Raw genomic sequence first — 26,613 nt, 5'->3', positions numbered from 1 at the left:
CTACACTGGGCGAGCAGGGGACACAGCATTCAGAAAAAGCTAACGGGCCGAGGCTAGTGGATCGTTCTTCCATCCTAAAAGGAAATGGTTGGATGTAACTAACTTTCCTTTAAATCATGCATTTATGTTGATTGTAGTTCTGGATGAAAATGTGTGTTAGTTATACAAAGATTTAAAAGTTCGGGATTTTGGCAAAGAGTCCCTTTAGAATGCTAGCTGTATCCAAAGACTTCCAATCTTTGTGCTAAGCTAGTAAGCATTGGCTCGCAAAACTACCTTCAAATTAATTTATACTGGACACAGAGACATAGAAATGGTACCCACAAGTTGCCAAAATCCCAAACAATCCCTTTAACAGGCTATGTTGCAACTACCAGTGATACAACAGCCAACAATGTGTTCATTCTCAGGGTTGAGATTATCCACTGTCCCTATTGCTGGTGTTGAAAAATGTGCTTCGGTTCCACTTTGTGCTGCTGAAAAGCCAAATGGTTAACATAAGCCCAAATGCTTGCTTCATTTAGGCATGCTTCCATTCTTAATATATTTCTTTTAACTCTGTAGTTGCCGAAGCTACACTGATATCCACTGCTGCTCTCCTGTTGAAAACCAGTCTTAGAGCACTCTCTGCAGGTCAAGGTATAACACAACAGCCTCTGCCACAGACACTGTAATGTCTGGACAAACTCTTCCAACTCTCTGCCTTTCATTGTGCTCCCAGTTACCTAGACTACCTCCCTTTCTGTGCCTTCCACAACACCTGATTTGAAAGATGTCCATCTTAATAACACATTGTCTCACTGTCAGTGATGTTTAGTGAATTGCTGTATTTCTGCAGTATTGCTACATTAAAAGATCACATCGGATTAACAGGCCACAACAAATAGCATTCAACTGACTTTGACAGCTGAACTGTCACAAATAAAGAGATATATACCACTCAGAGACAGAAGGCTTGGCAAAGGTCCACGTTGATAGAAACCCTGTCTGTCTTTCATCGTTTAAAAGCAAGTTAGTGAGCTGGGTCCATGCATGTTCTGTAAGAGACAAACAGCGCAGTCTTGCCTGTTCTGTGATGAAAACACCTGACTGGAAGAGTATGTTTAGAAAGAGGCTACCTGCTATTAGGGATGGGCACGGTCATTAGAATATCCGAACAGACGTTAGTATTCGATTACTTGGCAGAGTATTCATTTTTTGAAAAGGCTTTTGTCAAAAAAAATGTTTTAAAGGATTTGTGACATTTCTACATAGCCTACCGGGATAGACCATTAGACATTTTATAAAACAACAGTTAAGAGTTTTTATGAGTGAGTCCCATAGCCTACACACCCATTTTACACATGTAGCTTGTTGTTGTTGTCCAATCACAGCTACGCTACAGTCAGAGGCTACATGTGTAGCAAGTGAAGTGGGAGATTTCTAAATCAATGCAAAATGGAATTAAAATGATGGAACTAAGTTGACTAAATGAGAAGAAAAATGTTACAATGAGCAACCAAAAGGTAGGCTGTTGTTTCATATGAATTAAATCCAATTTTATTTGTCAAATGCAGTGAATACAATTGTAGATGCTGAATATGTGAAATGCTGACTTACGTGTAGACTTCACCGTGAAATGCTGACTTACGTGTAGACTTCACCGTGAAATGCTGACTTACGTGTAGACTTCACCGTGAAATGCTGACTTACGTGTAGACTTCACCGTGAAATGCTGACTTACGTGTAGACTTCACCGTGAAATGCTGACTTACGTGTAGACTTCACCGTGAAATGCTGACTTACGTGTAGACTTCACCGTGAAATGCTGACTTACGTGTAGACTTCACCGTGAAATGCTGACTTACGTGTAGACGTGAAATGCTGACTTACGTGTAGACTTCACCGTGAAATGCTGACTTACGTGTAGACTTCACCGTGAAATGCTGACTTACGTGTAGACTTCACCGTGAAATGCTGACTTACGTGTAGACTTCACCGTGAAATGCTGACTTACGTGTAGACTTCACCGTGAAATGCTGACTTACGTGTAGACTTCACCGTGAAATGCTGACTTACGTGTAGACTTCACTGTGAAATGCTGACTTACGTGTAGACTTCACTGTGAAATGCTGACATACGTGCCCTTTCCCAACAATGCAGATAAAAGTATGAAAATAAAAATTAAATAGTAACACGATAAAATAATAATAATAACGAAACTATATACAGGCTATGTGGGCTAAAGCAAGAGGGACTGGTTTGGCAGATGACTGGATGGCTTGTAAACGTCTTCGTGAAATCTACTTCACAAAATGTAAATAATCCATCCAAATTTTGGCAAGTAGTGAAAGGTTTGGAGTGCAGAAAAGATACACAGCTTCCTAAACAATTGTTGATCGACACACAGATTGTAACTGACAGAACCTCCATTCTGAAAACCTTGAACCAGCATGTTTTAGATGCAGGCAGTTTATTTGAAAAGGTCAAAGGAATTTACCTGACACCCCTGTGCACTCCTTCACCAGGTTCTCCTTTTCATCCTTCTCTGTTTCAGAAGTGTGTAAAGCCCTGAAATTGATAAGAAGAAATCCCCTGGCCCTGATGAACTAGACTACATAGACTACATAGCCTCCTACACCTACTGTAGCTGCAGACATCATTGCTCCCCCTTAACATGTATTTTTAACCTCACGCTTGATGTTAAGGAAATCTCCAAGTTATGGAAATCTGCTTCTGTACTGCCTCTCCTGAAAAGTGGAGATCCCTCGCTACTTGACAACTATCGACTCATATCAAAATTGTCTGTATTGTCAAAGGTACTGGAGTCCTTAGTTAGTAGGCAGCTAAAGACCTACTTCCAAGAAAACAACATTTTAAATGGAATGCGAATCAGGTTTTAGGTCTGGCCACAGCACTGTTTCAGCAACATTGAAGGTTTTAAATGACATCCACTGTGCTCTTGATAAGAAGTTACATTGTGTGTCTGTTTTTATTAATTTGTCGAAGGCTTTTGACACCGTGGACCATGCTGTGTTAGTGCAAAGGTTAAAATGTTGTGTAATTACTGGGCATACTCTAGATTGGTTTATAAAATACCTACTGTATCATAGAGTCCATAGAGGTGTGCTCAGGTGTTCTGCAAGGTTCAGTTTTATATCTTTATGTTTGAAGCCTGAAATGTGGCAAAAGGTCGCAAAGTTCAAGGGGGCCGAATACTATTTTGTTCTATTTTGGGCCAACTGTTGTTCATTTTGTATATCAATAACATTGGGGATCTTATTGAAACAGCAGATGTTCATTTTTATGCAGATGATACTGTTTTTTATTCAAGTGGTAGTAGTTTATCTTTAGCTTTTGAAAATGCCCATACAGCATTTAACATCATACAACAGAATCTGTATGATTTAAAGCTGATTATAAATTTGGGTAAAACAAAATGCATGGTATTTTCAAATGCCAGGCATGTTACAAATCATGTCATTGCTACATTGGCTGGACATACTATAGAGCAAGTTAAAGTGTACAAATATTTGGGTGTGTGGGTTGATGACAAGCTGAGCTTCACTGTGGATGTAGAGAACTTGATAAGGAAGCTCAAGCTGAGAATAGGATTTTATTACCGGGATAAGGCTTGTTTTTCTTTTGAGGCCAGGAAGGAGCTGGTACGATGTACATTACTGTCGGTTTTAGATTTTAGTGATGTTATAAATATGCAGGCCTCAACCACTACCCTGAGAGCACTTGATTCAGTGTATCATGCAGCCCTCAGGTTCATTTCAAATCAGAAACATCTAACACATCATTGTGATCTCTACAGCGCCGTTGGCTGGTCGTCATTGACCTTGCTTAGGCTTAAACACTGGTATACACTTTTCTTAAATAAAAAGTAAGGCCATATTGGGTCAAATGCCATTTTATCTCTGTTCTTTTTTAGTCGGGTCAGTAAATAAATATCAATTACGGTCCCATTCTGATTTGCTTCTAACAGTACCAAAAATAAGAACAGGACATGGTAGAAATAGTTTTAGTTACAGTGGTCCTGGAATTCTCTCCTGAACATTTTAAAATGTTTCGTTGGTGGAGTTTTAACACTTGATCGAAGTATACAAGATGTTTGTGTTTTTAATGTAATATGTAATTGTTGTACTGTATGTGTGTTTATAGTTTTGTTTAATGTTGTGTTAGTGTATGTAAGTTGTTTTGTCTGAAACGTTGTTCCCCCTGCTGCTATTGGATCAGGTCTCTCTTGGAAAATAGATTTTATCTCAATGAGAAAAAACCTGTATAAATAAAGGTAAAATAAAATATATAAATAAAAAATATTCAAGGAGTACCGGTACCGAGTCAGTGGACTGGGATATGAGATAGTTGGGGTGATTGAATGAGGTAATATGTACTTGTAGGTTTGGTTAGGTGATTGAATGAGGTAATATATACATGTAGGTTTGATTAGGTGATTGATTGAGGTAATATGTACATGTAGGTTTGGTTAGGTGATTTATTGAGGTAAAATGTATTTGTAGGTTTGGTTAGGTGATTGATTGAGGTCAAATGTATTTGTAGGAAGGGGGTGAAAAGCAGAAAGTCCAGGTAGCCGCTTAATTAAATGTTTAGCTATCTAATGGCTTTGGAGTAGAAGCTGTTCAGGAGCCCTTTGGTCCCAGACCTGGCGCTCTGGTACTGCTTGCCGTGAGGTAGCAGAGAGAACAGACTGACTTGGGTGGCGGGAGTCTTTGACAATTTTTAGGGCCTTCCTCTGACACCGTGTGGAATGGAGTTGTAGATGAGGATGGGAAGTGCAGCAAAATATTATCATATTCGAATAGTGAAACTTCAAAATGTCCATCCCTACCAGCTACATAACAAACACCAAGCCTTAATCTGAACAACCTCTCACTCATACAAATTATTTCCTGTCGCCAGGGGAACCTTTTTTAAACCACAGTCATTTCTTCCAACCAGTCTCTTTGTCCGACATGGAGTGTCACAGTGTAATCCCCAGAACAGCTCAAATGGACAGTTCACTTCACAGACACTCATATCTAGAGGCCAGTCGTGACATTTACAAAACTCATCGCTCGCCTCTCTCCATTTTCTTTTTTCCTCTCTTCTTCCTCCATATTGATAGCAGTATGTTTAGGTCCAGTCCGCCAGCCAAGCCGTCAGAGCAAACACAGCATTAATAGACCTGATGACTTGTGAACCTGAGAGATGATCAACTGGATGACCCCCAACAGAGGGTCCTCACTCCTAACCACATGAAACAGCTTTCACTGGTTTTCTGACGGATCGATAGCTAGACTTCAAAGAATGCAGGCGAGAGAGGAAATGAGAGTACACAAACACACAGAGGGAAGAGAGAGAGGAAAAGAAAGAACAGGAGAGAAACAGGAGGGAGAGAGAGGAAGAGGTGAGAGAGAGGTGGAAGGAGACCTAACAGAGTGAAAGGGGGTAATAAATTGAGGTGAATGAGAGACAGGGAGAAGTGTAAGGTATATGAGGGTAAGAAGGAAAGGGGGAGCAAGGGGAGAAAATAAGGGATGTGGGAGTCTGGGAGGTGAGGGAAAAAAGAGAGTGTGGGAGGTAAGGGAAAGGGGGAGTCTGGGAGATGAGGGAAATGGGGAAAATAGTGCCAATTTTCAACTGGATCACTTGGGGAGTGGGGGGGGGCATCCAATAGCCTGCTCCCCTGTGTTGGGAGATAGAGATACAGGGACCAGCTTCCCGTCAGCTCAGAAACACAGCAGATCTAACTGGTGGTTACCTCAATGATAGACAACCACAGAGAGGGGAAGGGGCAGAGTGAGAGAGAGGCAGAGAGAGAGAGAGGCAGAGAGACACAGAGAGCATGAGAGAGAGATAACATGGGGAAGAGAGAAAATGAGTGGGTGAGAGAGAGAGACAGAGGAGACAAAGAAACAGAGAAAGTGATAACATGTAGGGGAGAAAATGAGGAGGTGAGAGAGACAGACACAGAGAGGGAGTGAGAGAGAGAGAAATGAGGGGTGAGAGAGAAAGAGACAGAGACACAGAGAGAGAGTGAGAGAGCGATAACATGGGGGAGAGAGAGAGAATGAGGGGTGAGAGAGAGACAGAGACACAGAGAGTGAGTGAGAGAGAGATAACATTGGGGGAGAGATACAGAGAGAGAGTGAGTCAGTTCCTGTCCTTTGTAATCCTTCATGTCCAGTGGCGAGTAATGTCACGTCATCCCAACAACATGTTCCAGCCAAAGTAGACACATCGTCCATGTCACAGACAGGAGACTGTCACTGGGATGTTTTCTCTGGGAGGGAAGAAGGCTGGCTGTGGAGAGTGTTCCTCCAGTCCGATGGTCAGTCAGTCCTACTTATCTCTAATCATTCCAAAATACTTCCTGGGACAAGTTTTCCAAGAAAGTGTACATTTTGACCAGCCTTTCCCATGTGTCTCCCTGTGTTTAAACTAACCAGTTGTGTGTTGTGTCAGAATAGATATCCTAGAACTAAGAATATTCATTACCTGTTCCCCTGTTCCGCCTTTGTTCTGGCCAGTTCAATCTGATATAGCAAAAAATACACAGATCACTCACCGCATCGGACCACTTGTCTGGTTTTAACTACACTGTAATGTTCACAAGCTGTCAGCCTATCAGGGAGGGAGATGAGGTATCTGTGACCGACCAATGGCTAAACAGACGCCATTCAATGTGACACCTCATCACCCAGAGCGTCCTGTGGTCCGTGTTCTGAGGTCCGTGTTCTGAGGTCCGTGTTCTGAGGTCCGTGTTCTGAGGTCCGTGTTCTGAGGTCCGTGTTCTGAGGTCCGTGTTCTGAGGTCCGTGTTCTGTGGTCCGTGTTCTGTGGTCCGTGTTCTGAGGTCCGTGTTCTGAGGTCCGTGTTCTGAGGTCCGTGTTCTGAGGTCCGTGTTCTGAGGTCCGTGTTCTGTGGTCCGTGTTCTGAGGTCCGTGTTCTGAGGTCCGTGTTCTGAGGTCCGTGTTCTGTGGTCCGTGTTCTGTGGTCCGTGTTCTGTGGTCTGTTCACACAAATATAGCCGTCACACTCCACCCTCTGACAAGCTGGGAGGATTAGCCAAGATGGACAGGTCTCAGGGAAAAAGGAGAGGAAAATTCACATTTGCGACTAATTAGATCTAAATTGAGGCCACATGGTAATCTATTGTAGGTCATCTCCAAATCCATTTACACTTACACACATTTAAGCTAATTGAAACGGTGTTTAATCAGAACCGTGTGTGTGTGTGTGTGTGTGTCTGTGTGTGTGTGTGTGTGTGTGTGTGTGTGTGTGTGTGTTCATATTCTATCACCTCAATGGAAAATTAAAACAAATGTGCTTTGATTCCACCAGGAAAGGAGAGGCGGGCGGGAAATTAAAAGAGAGAGAGAGAAAAGTGCCTATGTTGCAAAATGTTCCTAAAATTGCGATATACTCGTGTTTAATTTAAAGGACTAATGGAATAGAATTATTCAAGCAGAAGAATGGGTGTGATCTGTTGAGAAGATAGGCCTTGTCTGTATTGCATTTATAAAACTCTCAGCTCAACTTCCAGGCCGTCTCTCTCCTAGGACACATTAATATGATGATGAGGAGGAGTTTGGTATTCTGTAAGTCTTTATCCTCTGAGGTAGACAGAGAGAGAACAGAATATGGCAAATCAACAAGAGTTCAAAACAAGGTCTGAAAACGGACAACAACAAATAGCTACAACTCTGACAGAGTCTAACTATGAACAAGTCGAATAGGAGAACACAAACATACTTTATTCTTTACAGGTGATCCCAACATCTCTTTAAAAACCCACTTTTTTAAAGTTCTCTTTTCTTCTTCCCACGCGCAGCATAGCAGAAAGAAACGTTAATCCAGTTCAAACCAGCCAGTTCACCTTGTTCTATGTGGACACAGAGAACCGTCAGGGAGAAGAGAGAGAAAAAGAGAGCGTGGGTGCAGGAAAGAGAGAGAGAAATAGTGAGAGAAAAAGAGATAGAGACCCAAACATCAGAACTTTACCTGAGGAACCCAGAAATCCCTGGAGCCCAAAAATAGCTGTTCTCTGAGTCTGTACAGACTCCTTTGGCCAACACCCACAGCCAGCCAGCTCTGGCTAACCAGCTGAGATCTGACAGGGAAACAGAAGGTGGAACCTCGCTAACCAGTAGAGATCTGAAAGGGAAACAGAAGGTGGGAGCTGGCTAACCAGCTGAGATCTGACAAGGAAACAGAAGGTGGGAGCTGGCTAACCAGTAGAGATCTGACAAGGAAACAGAAGGTGGGAGCTGGCTAACCAGTAGAGATCTGACAAGGAAACAGAAGGTGGGAGCTGGCTAACCAGTAGAGATCTGACAAGGAAACAGAAGGTGGGAGCTGGCTAACCAGTAGAGATCTGACAAGGAAACAGAAGGTGGGAGCTGGCTAACCAGTAGAGATCTGACAAGGAAACAGAAGGTGGGAGCTGGCTAACCAGTAGAGATCTGACAAGGAAACAGAAGGGGGAGCTGGCTAACCAGTAGAGATCTGACAGGGAAACAGAAGGTGGGAGCTGGCTAACCAGTAGAGATCTGACAAGGAAACAGAAGGGGGAGCTGGCTAACCAGTAGAGATCTGACAAGGAAACAGAAGGTGAGAGCTGGCTAACCAGTAGAGATCTGACAAGGAAACAGAAGGTGGGAGCTGGCTAACCAGTAGAGATCTGACAAGGAAACAGAAGGTGGGAGCTGGCTAACCAGTAGAGATCTGACAAGGAAACAGAAGGTGGGAGCTGGCTAACCAGTAGAGATCTGACAAGGAAACAGAAGGTGGGAGCTGGCTAACCAGTAGAGATCTGACAAGGAAACAGAAGGTGAGAGCTGGCTAACCAGTAGAGATCTGACAAGGAAACAGAAGGGGGGAGCTGGCTAACCAGTAGAGATCTGACAAGGAAACAGAAGGTGGGAGCTGGCTAACCAGTAGAGATCTGACAAGGAAACAGAAGGGGGGAGCTGGCTAACCAGTAGAGATCTGACAAGGAAACAGAAGGTGAGAGCTGGCTAACCAGTAGAGATCTGACAAGGAAACAGAAGGTGGGAGCTGGCTAACCAGCTGAGATCTGACAAGGAAACAGAAGGTGGGAGCTGGCTAACCAGTAGAGATCTGACAAGGAAACAGAAGGTGGGAGCTGGCTAACCAGTAGAGATCTGACAAGGAAACAGAAGGTGGGAGCTGGCTAACCAGTAGAGATCTGACAAGGAAACAGAAGGTGGGAGCTGGCTAACCAGTAGAGATCTAACAAGGAAACAGAAGGTGGGAGCTGGCTAACCAGTAGAGATCTGACAAGGAAACAGAAGGTGGGAGCTGGCTAACCAGTAGAGATCTGACAAGGAAACAGAAGGTGGGAGCTGGCTAACCAGTAGAGATCTGACAAGGAAACAGAAGGTGGGAGCTGGCTAACCAGTAGAGATCTGACAAGGAAACAGAAGGTGGGACCTGGCTAACCAGTAGATATCTGACAAGGAAACAGAAGGTGGGAGCTGGCTAACCAGTAGAGATATGACAAGGAAACAGAAGGTGGGAGCTGGCTAACCAGTAGAGATCTGACAAGGAAACAGAAGGTGGGAGCTGGCTAACCAGTAGAGATCTGACAAGGAAACAGAAGGTGAGAGCTGGCTAACCAGTAGAGATCTGACAAGGAAACAGAAGGTGGGAGCTGGCTAACCAGTAGAGATCTGACAGGGAAACAGAAGGTGGGAGCTGGCTAACCAGTAGAGATCTAACAAGGAAACAGAAGGTGGGAGCTGTCTAACCAGTAGATATCTGACAAGGAAACAGAAGGTGGGAGCTGGCTAACCAGTAGAGATCTGACAGGGAAACAGAAGGTGGGAGCTGGCTAACCAGTAGAGATCTGACAGGGAAACAGAAGTTGAGAGTTGGCTAACCAGTAGAGATCTGACAAGGAAACGGAAGGTGAGAGCTGGCTAACCAGTAGAGATCTGACAGGGAAACAGAAGTTGAGAGTTGGCTAACCAGTAGAGATCTGACAAGGAAACGGAAGGTGAGAGCTGGCTAACCAGTAGAGATCTGACAGGGAAACAGAAGGCGAGAGCTGGCTAACCAGTAGAGATCTGACAGGGAAACGGAAGGCGGGAGCTGGCTAACTAGTAGAGATCTGACAAGGAAACAGAAGGTGGGACCTGGCTAACCAGTAGAGATCTGACAAGGAAACAGAAGGTGGGAGCTGGCTAACCAGTAGAGATCTGACAGGGAAACGGAAGGCGGGAGCTGGCTAACTAGTAGAGATCTGACAAGGAAACAGAAGGTGGGAGCTGGCTAACCAGTAGAGATCTGAGAAGGAAACAGAAGGTGAGAGTTGGCTAACCAGTAGAGATCTGACAAGGAAACCGAAGGTGAGAGCTGGCTAACCAGTAGAGATCTGACAAGGAAACAGAAGGTGGGAGCTGTCTAACCAGTAGAGATCTGACAGGGAAACAGAAGGTGAGAGCTTATTGTGGCAGACTCCCTTCATACAAATATTCAAGTTAAACACTTCCAGACTAGACACTGCATGTTCTGATGAGAGCAGGAAGCCTTGAGCCACAGAAGAGATAAACCACCAGCGGAGTATGATAGAGAGAGAGAGAGAGAGAGAGAGAGAGAGAGAGAGAGAGATTGTGAAAGGAGACAGAGAGAAAGAGAGAGCAAGAAAGAGAGAGGAGAGAGACCGCACAGAAACATCCCCCAGCTTTTTAATTATTCAATTAGAAGAAAGCCAGAAGGAGGGGAGGAGGAGGAACAGAGCGAGTGAGGGATCATCTCCATTCCTCATTGATTGAAAGAGAGAGACAGGATCCTGTTACATTACATTTGGGAGAAGAGAGTGGAGGCAAGAAAAGAGATGGGGAAAGGGAGGCATGAGAGAGAGCGAGAGAGAGACCGAGGGACCGAGAGACAGACAGAGGGACTGAGAGAGAGACAGGGGGAGCGAGAGAGAGACAGAGGGAGAGAGAGAGACAGAGCGACAGAGAGAGACAGAGAGTGACAGAGAGAGACAGAAGGAGCGAGAAAGAGACAGAGGGAGCGAGAGAGAGACAGAGAGAGACAGAAGGAGCGAGAGAGAGACAGAGAGAGACAGAAGGAGCAAGAGAGAGAGAGAGGGAGAGAGACAGAGAGAGAGAGCGAGAGAGAGAGAGCGAGAGAGAAAGATAGAGAGGGAGCGAGAGAGAAAGAGAGAGAGGGAGCGAGAGAGAGAGTGAGCGAGAGAGAAAGAGAGAGAAGAAGCGAGAGAGAGAGGGAGCGAGAGAGAGAGGGGGAGCGAGAGAGAAAGAAGTAGAGAGGGAGAGAGAGGGAGGGAGAGAGAAAGAGAGAGAGGGAGGGGAGCTTGAGCGAGGGAGGGAGGGAGCGAGAGGGAGTGAGAGAGAGGGAGAGAGGGAGTGAGAGAGAGAGTGAGAGAGAGGGGGAGTGAGAGAGAAAGAGAGAGAGGGAGAGGGGGAGCTTGAGCGAGGGAGGGAGCGAGAGCGAGAGGGAAAGAGAGAGAGGGAGAGAGGGAGCGAGAGAGAGAGAGTGGGAGGAGAGCCAGAGAGAGAGAGAGAGAGAGGGAGTGAAAGAGGGAGAGGGAGAGGGAGAGAGACAGAGAGGGAGTGAAAGAGGGAGAGGGAGAGAGACAGAGAGGGAGCGAGCGAGTGAGCAAGAGAGAAAGAGAGAGAGAGAGGGAAAGAGAGAGAGGGATAGCAAGAGAGGGAGAGCGAGAGAGAGAGAGAGAGGGGGGGTCGAGAGAGAAAGAAAGAGAGAGGGAGAGAGAGGGAGCGAGAGAGAAAGAGAGAGAGAGAAGGAGCGAGAGAGCGAGGGAGGGGGAGCGAGAGAAAGGGAGAGGGCGAGCGAGAGAGAGAGATAGGGAGAGCAAGAGAGAGAGGGAGCGAGAGAGAGAGGGGAGAGGGGGAGTGAGAGAGAAAGAAAGAGAGAGGGAGAGAGAGGGAGCGAGAGAGAAAGAGAGAGAGAGAAGGAGCGAGAGAGCGAGGGAGCGAGAGAGAGAGAGAGAGAGAGAGAAAGAGAGAGAGAGAGAGAGAGAGAGGGAGGGAGTGAGAGAAAGAGAGAGGGCGAGAGAGAGAGAGAGAGAGAGAGAGAGAGAGAGAGAGAGAGAGAGGGGGAGAGCGAGAGAGAGAGAGAGCAAGAGAGAGAGAGGGAGCGAGAGAGAGAGAAGGGGGAGCGAGAGAGAAAGAAAGAAAGAGAGGCAGAGAGAGGGAGCGAGAGAGAAAGAGAGAGAGGGAGGGGAGTGAGAGCGAGGGAGGGAGCGAGAGAGAGGGAGGGAGGGAGGGAGCGAGAGGGAGGGAGGGAGGGAGGGAGCAAGAGAGAGGGAGAGAGAGAGAGAGGGAGGGAGCGACAGCGAGAGGGAGCGAGAGAGAAAGAGAGTGAGAGAGAAAGAGAGAGAGAGGGAGGGGGAGTGAGAGCGAGGGAGCAAAAGAGAGAGAGGGAGCGAGAGTGGGCGAGAGGGAGTGAGAGCGAGAGGGAGAGAGAGAGAGAGAGAGGGAGCGAGAGGGAGTGAGAGCGAGAGGGAGAGAGAGAGAGAGAGGGAGCGAGAGTGAGCGAGCGATAGGGAGGGAGAGAAAGAGGGAGCGAGAGTGAGCGAGAGGGAGGGAGAGAGAGAGGGAGCGAGAGGGAGTGAGAGAGAGAGGGAGAGAGGGAGGGACCGAGAAATGTCAAATGTATCTCACGTCATCTATCAGTGCAGCCAATATCCCCTTCTACACAAGCTAAGGTTAGGGTTATGCATAAGGTTAGCAGTGTGGTTAAGGTTAGAGTTAAGGGTTAGGTTTAAAATCAGATTTGAAGAAGATAAATTGTAGAAATAGGCGGGGTTTATGACTTTGTGGCGCTGGCAACTAGTGACGATCCTACTTTGCAAACTGCAAGTGTAATTTTTAATTGGTTAGCCTAGGCTAATAACCCCCCTAAACATAGGCTCACCATTTTCCATATTTTATATCACAGTTCTTTTCTTTTGTTTTTACTATAAAATAGGTGTGTCTTGACTGTGATAAGGGTTTGGCAAATAACAGCAGTCTGCTAAATGAACAAAACAAGGCTGTCGACCATCAAACACCACTGCTGAGGTTACTGCCTTTTAATAGATTGTGTTCCACAATATAATGGAACCAGTTAATATTATGATTTGAATTAAGGACTCTTAAAATGGCACTTGTTTTTTTATTCACCGAATATATATGGGGCAATTTAGCAATTATGATTGGTTATCTGTAATGGTTATGATAAATTAGGCATTGTTGCACACTGTTGGCATATGGATATATCAGCACATATCTTTTCCCCAGCACGGGCCTTGCGTTTTAAAAAATTGCTGAATTTTTGGGGAGTAATTTCATTTATCATAACTATTACATGCAAGTACTCGAACAGTCAAAAAATGTAAAATTCCCATCCCTAACTCATAGCCAAATAAATTCTCTCCTCAAAACATTTTATAGGCTAGATTCCTTAGGGCATATAGGACAGGCTAGTCAATATGTTTATCCTCTGCCCGCACTAAATGTCTGCAAATGGAAATACTTGAATCCAGTTTTCTAGCTAAACACAGGAGACAACATGAAAACCAGCAGCCTAACTCCAGAGATAAGGACACTTGTCCCTAGACCTACAAGACAATTGTAAATAATTCACCTTGCCCACTTTCCTTTTTAACGAGGTGAAATCAATGCTTTAATCTGGTCCTACATTTCTCATTAGAAAAGATATCGAGCTATTAAATTTGATTTCTCAAAACAGTTGGGGAGAGAAACCCCAGTGAGATAATGAGAGTCTTCTATGGAGAGGACAGAGGGAAGTTTCCCTGGCCTTCTTAATAGCAGGCCAATTTAATGACAATATCAGGCCAACACAATGAGTGCGGCTAGACATAACAACTCCTAAAAATATTCACAACCAACTTCTCTCTGGCACAATATAAAGAGGAAGCCAGAAAACCTTCCAGCAGTTTAATGTCTGAAAAATGACTGTCTGAATTTGATCCCGCAACATTAGAAATATTATTAGCGCCGAAATGAATCTCTCACCTCACTATAATACCTATTTTCATATCTTTTATGGTGATGAATGAGATTTTAACCAACTGAGCTACTGTTAAACAACTTTAAGTGGAACTAATTAATCAAGAGCATAATCAACCTGAGAGGAGAGAGAATATTTAGAGGAAAGGAAGGCAAATGCATTAGGTTAGAGAATAATGAGGATTATGATGCAATGCTGCAAGGCCTAGATAGACTTGGAAACAGAAGTCAATTGCACATCTCAATACATACAGTACATATCCAAGAAAGCTTTGCATGGAACTGCCAAATGTAGAGGATTCTAGCCGGCCACTGTGGCTTAGTTAAAATCATTTTTAAAATGATCTGACCCATGTATCAAGCCTCTCACAGAGTAAGACCTGACTGTCCGCGTTCAGTAGTGGAGGAACAGTGACCTCCAGTGGTGGAGGAGAGACAGTGTCAGGGATCGTTCAGAAATTACACTGGGAACTGAGTGCATTACTGCCGAGTGCTGAGGCAACATGTAAAACTGGGTAGGCTATAACAGTCCTCAAATGTTCCAGTCGTTCCTAGTCTTTTTGATAGCCTACTTTGGGAAAGAAGTGGACATAAACTTAAAATGGGGCCAGAGATTCAGGAAGTTAGGATGTCCAAATCCCCTGCAGAACAGGAACACAACCTCGACACTTGCAGAGTAATGGTGTCTAACAAAAGTGACCAAGACCCCACCACAACACAACCAGCTAACACGGGAAGCTAGCTCAGAGATCACTGTGTGTGTGTGTGTGTGTGTGTGTGTGTGTGTGTGTGTGTGTGTGTGTGTGTGTGTGTGTGTGTGTGTGTGTGTGTGTGTGTGTGTGTGTGTGTGTGTGTGTGTGTGTGTGTGCGCGTGTGTGTGCGCACGTTAGGAGATGAATGTGAAATCACAACAGTGGATCCGGGGGGTATTCATTATAAATCCTGCATTGTCAGCTGGCCTGGCACACAACCCCAGGGTTGTCCCCAAAACACCCTGAAAGCACCAGCCCAAACACACAGCAACAATCATACACACATATAGTCTTGGCCAAAAGTGTAGAGAATGACACAAGTATTAATTTACACAAAGTCTGCTGCCTCAGTTTGTATGACAGAAATTTGCATATACTCCAGAATGTTATGAAGAGTGATCAGATTAATTGCAATTAATTGCAAAGTCCCTCTTTGTTATGCAAATGAACTGAATCCCCACAAAAACATTCCCACTGCATTTCAGCCCTGACACAAAAGGAGCAGCTGACATCATGTCAGTGATTCTCTCGTTAACACAGGAGTGAGTGTTGACGAGGACAAGGCTGGAGATCACTCTGTCATGCTGATTGAGTTTGAATAACAGACTGGAAGCTTCAAAAGGAGGGTGGTGCTTGGAATCATTGTTCTTCCTCTGTCAACCATGGTTACCTGCAAGGAAACACGTGCTGTCATCATTGCATAAAAAGGGCTTCACGGGCAAGGATATTGCTGCCAGTAACATTGCACCTAAATCAACCATTCATCGGATCATCAAGAACTTCAAGGAGAGAAGTTCAATTGTTGTGAGGAAGGCTTCCGGGCGCCCAAGAAAGTCCAGCAAGCGCCAGGACCGTCTCCTAAAGTTGATTCAGCTGCGGGATCGGGGCACCACCAGTACAGAGCTTGCTCAGGAATGGCAGCAGGCAAGCGTGAGTGCATCTGCACGCCCAGTGAGGCGAAGACTTTTGGAGGATGGCCTGGTGTCAAGAAGGGCAGCAAGGAAGCCACTTCTCTCTAGGAAAAACATTAGGGACAGACTGATATTCTGCAAAATTTTCAGGGATTGGACTGCTGAGGACTGGGGTAAAGTCATTTTCTCTGATGAATCCCCTTTCCGATTGTTTGGGGCATTTGGAAAAAAGCTTGTCTGGAGAAGACAAGGTGAGCGCTACCATCAGTCCTGTGTCATGCCAACAGTAAAGCATTCTGAGACCATTCATGTGTGGGGTTGCTTCTCAGCCAAGGGAGTGGGCTCACTCACAATTTTGCCTAAGAACACAGCCACGAATAAAGAATGGTACCAACACATCCTCCAAGAGCAACTTCTCCCAACCATCCAGGAACAGTTTGGTGACGAACAATGCCTTTCCCAGCATGATGGAGCACCTTGCCATAAGGCAAAAGTGATAACTAAGTGGCTCGGGGAACAAAACATCAATATTTTGGGTCCATGGCCAGGAAACGCCCCAGACCATAATCCCATTGAGAACTTGTGGTCAATCCTCAAGAGGTGGGTGGACAAACAAAACCCCACAAATTCTGACAAACTCCAAGCATTGATTATGCAAGAATGGGCTGCCATCAGTCAGGATGTGGCCCAGAATATAATTGACAGCATGCCAGGGAGGATTACAGAGGTCTTGAGAAAGAAGGGTCAACACTGTAAATATTAACTCTTTGCATCAACTTCATGTAATTGTCAATAAAAGCCTTTGACACTTATGAAATGCTTGTAATTATACTTCAGTATTCCATAGTAACATCTGACAAAAATATCTAAAGACACTGAAACAGCAAACTTTGTAGAAATTAATATTTGTGTCATTCTCAAAACTTTTGGCTACGACTGTACATGTCATCCAAAATGCACACAGTCTCCCTTACCCTGTGCCTCTTTGCATGTTTTCAACAGATTTTGTTTTGAGTTTGGGATTTGCGTTCCATTTGAAACAGATGTACCACGATCCCAACAGCAAAAATACCCCATCAACCCACACACAGTAAACACACATCCCAAATGAAGCTGTTACACATTATACGTCACGGAGACACCACTCAAAGTTTATCTAGTAGCCTTTGGGACCTTCCAGAACATTTCCCTATCCCTTTTCATGGGTTAAAATTCAAACGTGAAGGCAACGTTTCCCCTACCACTACAGAGACAGAGCGTTGGTCTGCCAAGTTCTGCAGGCCAACTGGTGTCAACTGAACACTGATGTCGCCTAAGATCTTGTAAGGGAACTCACCATTTTGTTCTCCTGTATGTAGATTCTCTGCAGCTTGGGACATCCCTTGGCCAGAGACACCATCCCCTCACTTGCCAACACACTGACTCAACTCCAGCCACTTTAATAATGGGAATTGATGTAAAATATATCACTAGCCACTTTAAACAATGCTACTTAATATAATGTTTACATACCCTACATTATTTATCTCATATGTATACGTATATACTGTACTCTATATCATCTACTGCATCTTTATGTAATACATGTATCACTAGCCACTTTAAACTATGCCACTTTGTTTACATACTCATCTCATATGTATATACTGTACTCGATATCAGCTACTGTATCTTGCCTATGCCGCTCTGTACCATCACTCATTCATATATCTTTATGTACATATTGTTTATCCCTTTACACGTGTGTGTATAAGGTAGTAGTTTTGGAATTGTTAGCTAGATTACTCATTGGTTATTACTGCATTGTCGGAACTAGAAGCACAAGCATTTCGTTACACTCGCATTAACATCTGCTAACCATGTGTATGTGACAAATCAAATTTGATTTGATTTGAGTTATACTGTAGCACTGGCCCAGGTGGATATCCTTCAGCTCTGAACCGTGCTCTCCCATCTTTTGCCACGAGAGAGGGAGGGGAGGAGGAAGAGAAAAAGAGGGAAAGTAACACTTGTTAGTAACACTTGTTGCAAAACTTGGTTGATTGATTGAGTGGAGAGAGAGAGGAAATAAGGGGGAGGAGAGAGAGAGAGAGAACCTTTGAGTGCTTCGTCCATCAGTTTGTCCTGGTTGCCCATATGGACCTTGGCCAGCAGAGGGCAGTGTGAGGCCAGGGTGCTGAGAGACAGGTCACTCAGCTGTTTACAGTGTACCTCTGAAGGCCGGAGCAGTGGGTTGCCAAGGAACACACACCGTGGTCCTGCACGCCACAACAGTCTGAGATGGTCAACTCCGTCACATTCTGCCTCCGAGATGCTATCTTCACCAGGAGGTCATCATTTACCTGAGGGTGAGCAAGAGAGAGATATTATGGCTCAAGGTAAGGTTTGATGAGAAAGTGTTCCTTATATTCAAATAATAAACTTTTTATAAAATACATGAACATTACAAAAGAAGAAAAGAAGTTTACAAACATTCTCTTGAAAATTCAATGTTACCTTAAAAAAATGCTCAAATATTCTACTCACTCGTTGTAGGCCACTGAGAACGATTTGCTTCCAGAACTGGAAGTCTAAGCAGAGGTCCCCGCCAGTACTTACAGACCAGCGAGGCACACAGACAGCGCTCCTTCACCGACAGGTGGGAGAACAGCCGAGATGAACAGAACACACAATAACATTTACAGATTGTGCATCCAGGCTGTTGACGCTGGATGTGTCAATCATGTCGCAGCCCCTTCCCTGGTAGTCGTCACAGTCATGTGGGCAGAAGGTTGAGGAGTCTGAAGCGAATCGCCATCGAGAGCCATCCCAGAGCAGCCCTCGGTAGTCGAGGAGGAGGAGGGCAGGGGACAGAAGTAGAGTGAGCAGTGGCCAGTCCCAGGTTTAGAGGAGGCATCCCCACCTCATCCTCTGTTCTCCAGCCCTCCCTCAGGGACGGGGAAGGCACATCAGGCCGCTTACAGAAAACACATCCGCACCTCCGAACACTTCCTCTTACACACCTAGGAGAGAAAGAAGGACCAGACACAGACCAACGAGAACCACATGAAGAGGGATTAGACGGATGATATTAGAAGCGACACCAGGACGTATTATGGTACTGGAGCAAACCGCTCAGACAGTGCCGGGTGATATTCATCCTTCATCTCTAATCAGGGACTGATTTAAACCTGGGACATCAAGTCAATGGATACTCTGGCCAATCAATGACATAATTAAACAATTAACTAATTCAGCAACACTATGAATAAACCCTTTGTAGTTTCTCACCATCTCAGCGTAGTCACTCTGTCACTACTAGCCACAGACATGGGCACAGCTACAGCTTGCACTGGAACGCCTGCACTCTGGAACAGAGCTGGTGGTGGGATCAGCTTAGCCAGCACAGCCGACAGTAGACTCCTCCCCTAGCCCGGCCCTCCCAGATAGCTAGTTCCCGTGGCGACAGCATGAATTTGGCACAGTCCTCAGGGGAAGTGAGAGCAGTGTATCGCCCGGTGAGCTCCGAGGCGGCTGCCGCTCCAAATACAACATTTCCGATTCCTCCGCTTACAGTACCACTTGTGTTACTATGACAACGTCCTCCAATTCCGATGCCACCGTTGACGCCCGCTGTTGTTGTGGACGATGAAGCAGAGCATGCACAGCCCCTGGAGGAAGCAGTTCCTCTTCTTCTTCTTGTGGTGCAGCTTGCACATACTCTTCTTCAGGCGGTAACCATTTTTCGAGAGAAGATGGCCCATATAGATGAGACTCTGGGTCGGGAAAGAGAGAAGGGCATAAATTAACAGAATTTAACACGACACTTTATATTAAACTGTACAGATGATAGATATGTCTTGCGTGGAAGAGATCTAACACAGCTAAACACTGCAGCGCCACATAGGTATGAAAAAAACACTATAAAAGTGTTACCAAAGACTGTTACGAAGGTTGCTAAACCAAAATGTCTGCCTTTGAAATGTGACCCAGATGAATTTGGGCTATTCAGAGCCGGAACACCATCTACGGGGATAGAGAAGTGAGATTCCAGTGAGTCTAACTCGAGACCCAGAAACAGAATGCGTTGAGAGTCAGGCAGCTCTTGTTCTATTTCCTATGAAGCCTAGAGACTGAGTATGGGAGACCAGAATGTATGCGTGTAACACTGCTTGCCCCCAGCCCGTCGAATGTAATAGCCGGTGGCTTGTGGGCATTCTGAATTCATAGACTTGGACGTGTTTGCTGAGGACACATAAATATAGAACGTGGTGTCCAAGTCCCGACCCCTTCTCGGAACCAGGAAATACCGGCTGTCCCAGCCATTCCGGATCCGACGTAGACACCACTTGGATTGACCGCGTCTGGAGACTAGAGGTCGACCGACTATGATTTTTCAATGCCGATACCGATACCGATTATTGGAGGGCCAAAAAAGCCGATACCGATTAATCGGCCCATTTTTTTGTTGTTGTTGTTGTAATAATGACAATTACAACAATACTGAATGAACACTCATTTTAACTTAATATAATACATCAATAAATCAATTTAGCCTCAAATAAATAATGAAACATGTCCAATTTGGTTTAAATAATGCAAAACAAAGTGTTGAAGAAGAAAGTAAAAGTGCAATATGTGCCATGTAAGAAAGCTAACGTTTAAGTTAAGTTGCTCAGAACATATGAAAGCTGGTGGTTCCTTTTAACATAGGTCTTCAATATTCCCAGGTAAGAAGTTTTAGGTTGTAGTTATTATAGGAATTATAGGTCTATTTCTCTCTATACCATTTGTATTTCATTAACCTTTTGCTATTGGATGTTCTTATAGGCACTTTAGTATTGCCAATGTAACAGTATAGCTTCCGTCCCTCTCTTCGCCGCTACCTGGGCTCAAACCAGGGACACATCAACAACAGCCACCCTCGAAGCAGCGTTACCCATGCAGAGCAAGGGGAACAACTACTCCAAGTCTCAGAGCCAATGACGTTTGAAACGCTTCACATTGGTTACACCAGCCTAATCTCGGGAGTTGATAGGCTTGAAGTCATAAACAGCACAATGCTTGAAGCACAGCGAGGAGCTGCTGGCAAAATGCACAAAAGTGCTGTTTGAATGAATGCTTACGAGCCTGCTCCTGCCTACCACCGCTCAGTCAGACTGCTCTATCAAATCCTAGACTTAATTATAACATAATAACACACAGAAATACGAGCCTTAGGTCATTAATATGGTCGAATCCGGAAACTTATCATCTCGAAAACAAGACGTTTATTCTTTCAGTGAAATACAGAGCCGTTCCGTATTTTATCTAAAGGGTGGCATCCATACGTCTAAATATTCCTGTTACATTGCAAACCTTCAATGTTATGTCATAATTACGTAAAATTCTGGCAAATTAGGCAGCCCAAACTGTTGCATATACCCTGACTCTGCGTGCAATGAACGCAAGAGAAGTGACACAATTTCACCTGGTTAATATTGCCTGCTAACCTGGATTTCTTGTAGCTAAATATGCAGGTTTAAAAAGATGTACTTCTGTGTATTGATTTTAAGAAAGGCATTGATGTTTATGGTTAGGTACACCTTGGAGCAACGACAGTCCTTTTTCACAAATACGCACCGCATCGATTATATGCAACGCAGGACACGCTAGATAAACTAGTAATATCATCAACCATAAACTAGTGATTATTGTAACGGTTTTCTTTAGGTGAAGTAGAGGCGGACCAAAATGCAGCGTGATTGTTATTCATGTTTTTTAATGAAGAAAACTATACTACATGAATAAACTAACAAAAACAATAAATGTGAGAAAACCTAAACAGCCTATCTGGTGACAACAAACACAAAGACAGGAACAATCACCCACGAAACACTCAAAGAATATGGCTGCCTAAATATGGTTCCCAATCAGAGACAACGATAAACACCTGCCTCTGATTGAGAACCACTCCAGACAGCCATAGACTTTGCTAGAGAACCCCGCTAAACCACAATTCCAATACCTTCGAAAACCCCAAGACAAAACACACCACATAAATAAACCCATGTCACACCCTGGCCTGACCAAAATAATAAAGAAAACACAAATTATTAAGACCAGGGCGTGACATAAACCCCCCCCCAAGGTGCGGACTCCCGACCGCACAACTAAACCCATAGGGGAGGGTCCGGGTGGGCGTCTGTCCATGGTGGCGGCTCCGGCCCGGGACGTGGACCCCACTCCAACCAAGTCTTAGTCCCCTTGTAACGAGTCCTTTGATTGGCGACCCTCACCGCCGACCTTGGCCTAATACCCCTCACCAAGGACCCCACTGGACTGAGGGGCAGCTCAGGACTGAGGGAGCTCGGGACTGAGGGGTAGCTCGGGACTGAGGGGTAGCTCGGGACTGAGGGGTAGCTCGGGACTGAGGGGAAGCTCGGGACTGAGGGGAAGCTCGGGACTGAGGGGAAGCTCGGGACTGAGGGGAAGCTCGGCACTGAGAGGACGCTCGGCACTGAGAGGAAGCTCAGCACTGAGAGGAAGCTCAGCACTGAGAGGAAGCTCAGGCAGGTAATAGGCTCTGACAGATCCTGGCTGGCTGGTGGTTCTGGCAGATCCTGGCTGACTGGCGGTTCCGGCAGATCCTGGCTGACTGGCGGATCCTGGCTGAATGGCGGATCCTGGCTGAATAGCGGATCTGGAAGATCCTGGCTGACTGGCAGCTCTGGCTGCTCCATGCTGACTGGCAGCTCTGGCTGCTCCATGCTGACTGGCTGCTCCATGCTGACTGGCTGCTCTGGCTGCTCCATGCTGACTGGCTGCTCCATGCTGACTTGCGACTCTGGCTGCTCCATGCTGACTGGCGACTCAGGCTGCTCCATGCTGACTGGCGGCTCTGGCTGCTCCATGCTGACTGGCGGCTCTGGCTGCTCCATGCTGACTGGCGGCTCTGACTGCTCCATACGGACTGGCAGCTCCGGCGGCTCCTTGTAGACTGGCAGCTCTGGCGGCTCCTTGCAGACTGGCAGCTCTGGCGGCTCCTTGCAGACTGGCAGCTCTGGCGGCATCCTGCAGACTGGCAGCTCTGGCAGCTCCTTGCAGACTGGCAGCTCCTTGCAGACTGGCAGCTCCTTGCAGACTGGCAGTTCTGAACAGGCGGGAGACTCCGGCAGCGCTGTAGAAGTGGAAGGCTCTGACTGCGCTGAACAGGCGGGAGACTCCGGCAGCGCTGTAGAGGAGGAAGGCTCTGGCAGCGCTGGATAGGCGAGGCGCACTGTAGGCCTGATGCGTGGTGCTGGCACTGGTGGTACTGGGCCGAGAACACGCACAGGAAGCCTGGTGCGGGGAGCTGCCACCGGAGGGCTGGTGCGTGGAGGTGGTACTGGATAGACCGGACCGTGCAGGCGCACTGGAGCTCTTGAGCACCGAGCCTGCCCAACCTTACCTGGCTCGATGCCCACTCTAGGCCGGCCGATACGAGGAGCTGGTATGTACCGCACCGGGCTATGCACCCGCACTGGAGACACCGTGCGCACCACAGCATAACACGGTGCCTGCCCGGTCTCTGTAGCCCCCCGGTAAGCACAGGAAGTTGGCGTAGGTCTCCTACGTGGCGTTGCCATACTCCCTGTGAGCCCCCCAAATAAATTTTTGGGGCTGACTCCCGGGCTTCCTTGCCAACTGTGTTCCCTCGTATCGCCGGCTCCTCTCTCCGGCTGCCTCTGCTCTCCTAAGTGCCTCCACCTGTTCCCATGGGAGGCGATCTCTTCCAGCCAGTATCTCCTCCCAAGTGTAACAACCCTTGCCATCCAAAACGTCTTCCCATGTCCATTCCTCCTTTCGCTGCTCCTGCTGCCGCTGCCTGTCACCACACCGCTTGGTCCTGTTGTGGTGGGTGATTCTGTAACGGTTTTCTTTAGGTGAAGTAGAGGCGGACCAAAATGCAGCGTGATTGTTATTCATGTTTTTTAATGAAGAAAACTATACTACATGAATAAACTAACAAAAACAATAAATGTGAGAAAACCTAAACAGCCTATCTGGTGACAACAAACACAAAGACAGGAACAATCACCCACGAAACACTCAAAGAATATGGCTGCCTAAATATGGTTCCCAATCAGAGACAAGGATAAACACCTGCCTCTGATTGAGAACCACTCCAGACAGCCATAGACTTTGCTAGAGAACCCCACTAAACCACAATCCCAATACCTTCGAAAACCCCAAGACAAAACACACCACATAAATTAACCCATGTCAAACCCTGGCCTGACCAAAATAATAAAGAAAACACAAAATATTAAGACCAGGGCGTGACAATTATGATTGATTGATTGAATGATTGTTTTTTATAAGATAAGTTTAATGCTAGCTAGCAACTTACCTTGGCTTACTGCATTCGCGTAACAGGCAAGCTCCTCATGGAGTGCAATGTAATCAGGTGGTTAGAGCATTGGACTAGTTAACTGTAAGGTTGCAAGATTGAATCCCCGAGCTGACAAGGTAAAAATCTGTCGTTCTGCCCCTGAACAAGGCAGTTAACCCACCGTTCCTAGGCTGTCATTGAAAATAAGAATGTGTTCTTAACTGACTTGCCTAGTTAAATAAAGATTAAATAAAGGTGTAAAAAAAATATTTAAAAAATTAAAAAAAATACAATTTAAAAATTGTCCAATCGGTGAACAAAAATACAGATTTCTGATTGTTATGAAAACTTGAAATCGGCCCTAATTAATCGGCCATTCCGATTAATTTGTCGACCTCTACTGGAGACAGGAGGATATTCCTTCTCTCAAAATGGGCACTGAGGCCTTGGTAACAGTCGACGTGAGGACACAGCAGAAGTGTGGGTGAAGCGCAACTAAATGTAGCCTGTACCCCAAATTCACTGTTCGCATGATCCAATGAAACAGTGCGCATGTGTGCCATTGGTTGGAGCAGACACCGTGCCTCCAGTCAAGTGCCATCTGAAGATGTGTGACGCTACGTTGTGGACTGGGGGAGATTGGTTATTTTTCCCACCACGTGTCTGAATGTGGAGAAGAGACACTTGACACTGTGGAACTTTGTTTTGACACAAGTGTGTTTATGCACCAAGGTTTGCCTAAAAAAAGACCCATGAAAAGACTGCTATCATGAAGGTTATCATACCCAAAAGGCATAGGTACCGGTGCCACAACACCTTGCAACAATCAATCAAATGTATTTATAAAACCCTTTTTACATTAGCAGATGTGACAAAGTGCTGTACAGAAACCCAGCCTAAAACCCCAAACCCCAAAACCACAAACAGCTAGCATTGCAGATGTAGACGCACGGTGGCTAAGCATGGTGGCCTAGGCAAGAATCTAGGAAGAAACCTAGAGAGGAACCAGGCTCTGAGGGGTGGCCAGTCCTCTTCTGGCTGTGCCGGGTGGAGATTGTAAGAGTACACGGCCTTTAAGGCACGATTGTTCTTCAAGATGTTCAAATGTTCAAAGATGACCAGCAGGGTCAAATAACAATCACAGTGGTTGTAGAGGAGTAAATGTCAGTTGGCTTTTCATAGCCGAGCATTCAGAGGTCGAGACAGCAGGTGAGATAGAGAGAGAGAGTCCGGGACAAGGTAGCACGCCCGGTGAACAGGTCAGAGTTCCATAGCCACAGGCAGAACAGTTGAAACTGGAGCAGCAGCACAACCAGATGGACAGGGGACAGCCAGGAGTCATCAGGCCAGATAGTCCTGAGGCATGGTCCTATGTCTCTGGTCCTCTGGGAGGGGATGGAGAGGTAGAGTGGGAGAGACAATTACAGGGAGCATACTTAAATTCACACAGGACACCAGATAAGACAGGTGAATAACACCAGATATACCAGAGGGACCCTAGCCCCCGGCACATAGACTATTGCAGCATAGATACTGGAGGCTGAGACAGGGGCACAAGGTCAGGGGACACTGTGGCCCCGTCCGACGATACCCCTGGACAGGGTCAACCAGTCAGGATATAACCCCACCCACTTTGCCAAAGCACAGCCCCCACACCACAGGAGGAATATCAACAGACCACTAACTTACTACCCTGAGACAAGGCTGAGTATAGCCCACGAAGATCTCCTCCACCGCACAAGCCCAATGGGGTGCAAAACCGGACAGGAAGATCACGTCTGTGACTCAACCCACTCAAGTGACGCACCCCTCCGAGGGACGGCATTGAAGAGCATGAGTAAGCCAGTGACTCAGCCCCCATAATAGGATCAGAGGCAGGGAATCCCAGTGGACAGGGGAGCCAGCCAGGCAGAGACAGCAAGGGCAGTTTGTCGCTCCAGTGCCTTGCCGTTCACCTTCGCACCCCTGGGCCAGACTACACTCAATCATAGAACCTACTGAAGAGATGAGTCTTCAGCAATGACTTAAAGGTTGAGACAGAGTCTGCGTCTGTCACATGGATAGGCAGACCATTCCATAGAAATTGAGCTATATAGGACAAAGCCCTGCCTCCAACTGTTCGCTTACAAATTCTAGGGACAATAAGGAAGCCAGTGTCTTGTGACCGTAGCGTACATGCAGGTATTGGAGAGATAGGTAGGAGCAAGCCCATGTAATGCTTTGTAGGTTAGCAGTAAAACCTTGAAATCACCCCTAGCCTAACAGGAGGCTAGTGTAGAGAGGCTATTACTGCAATAATATGATAACATTTTGGAGTTCTAGTCAAGATTTTAGCAGAAGTGTTTAGCACTAACTGAAGTTTCTTTAGTGCTTTATCCGAGGAGCCGGAGTGTAGAGCATTGCAGTTGTCTAACCTAGAAAATAAAAAAAGGATACATTTTCTGCATCATTTTCTGATTTTTGAAATATGGAAAAAAGTTGCCCTTGAAATATGATTGATTATTGATATGTCAGAAGAGAGATCGGGGTCCAGAGTAACGCCGAAGTCCTTCACAGTTTTATTTGAGATGACCATACAACCATCAAGATTAATTGTCATATCCAACAGCA

General features: G+C 45.9%; 1 pseudogene; it reads right to left on the bottom strand.

The window, feature by feature from the left end:
* LOC121847900 overlaps positions 1–19,414 on the bottom strand; it is a 581,625-nt pseudogene extending 562,211 nt beyond the window's left edge.
* Positions 19,415–26,613: the final 7,199 nt, after the last annotated feature.

This window comes from Oncorhynchus tshawytscha, linkage group LG12 (genome assembly GCF_018296145.1).
Source record: "Oncorhynchus tshawytscha isolate Ot180627B linkage group LG12, Otsh_v2.0, whole genome shotgun sequence".
Taxonomy (NCBI): domain Eukaryota; kingdom Metazoa; phylum Chordata; class Actinopteri; order Salmoniformes; family Salmonidae; genus Oncorhynchus; species Oncorhynchus tshawytscha.
Note: the sequence above shows the minus strand (reverse complement) of the source record. Positions and strands in the feature narration are given on the sequence as shown.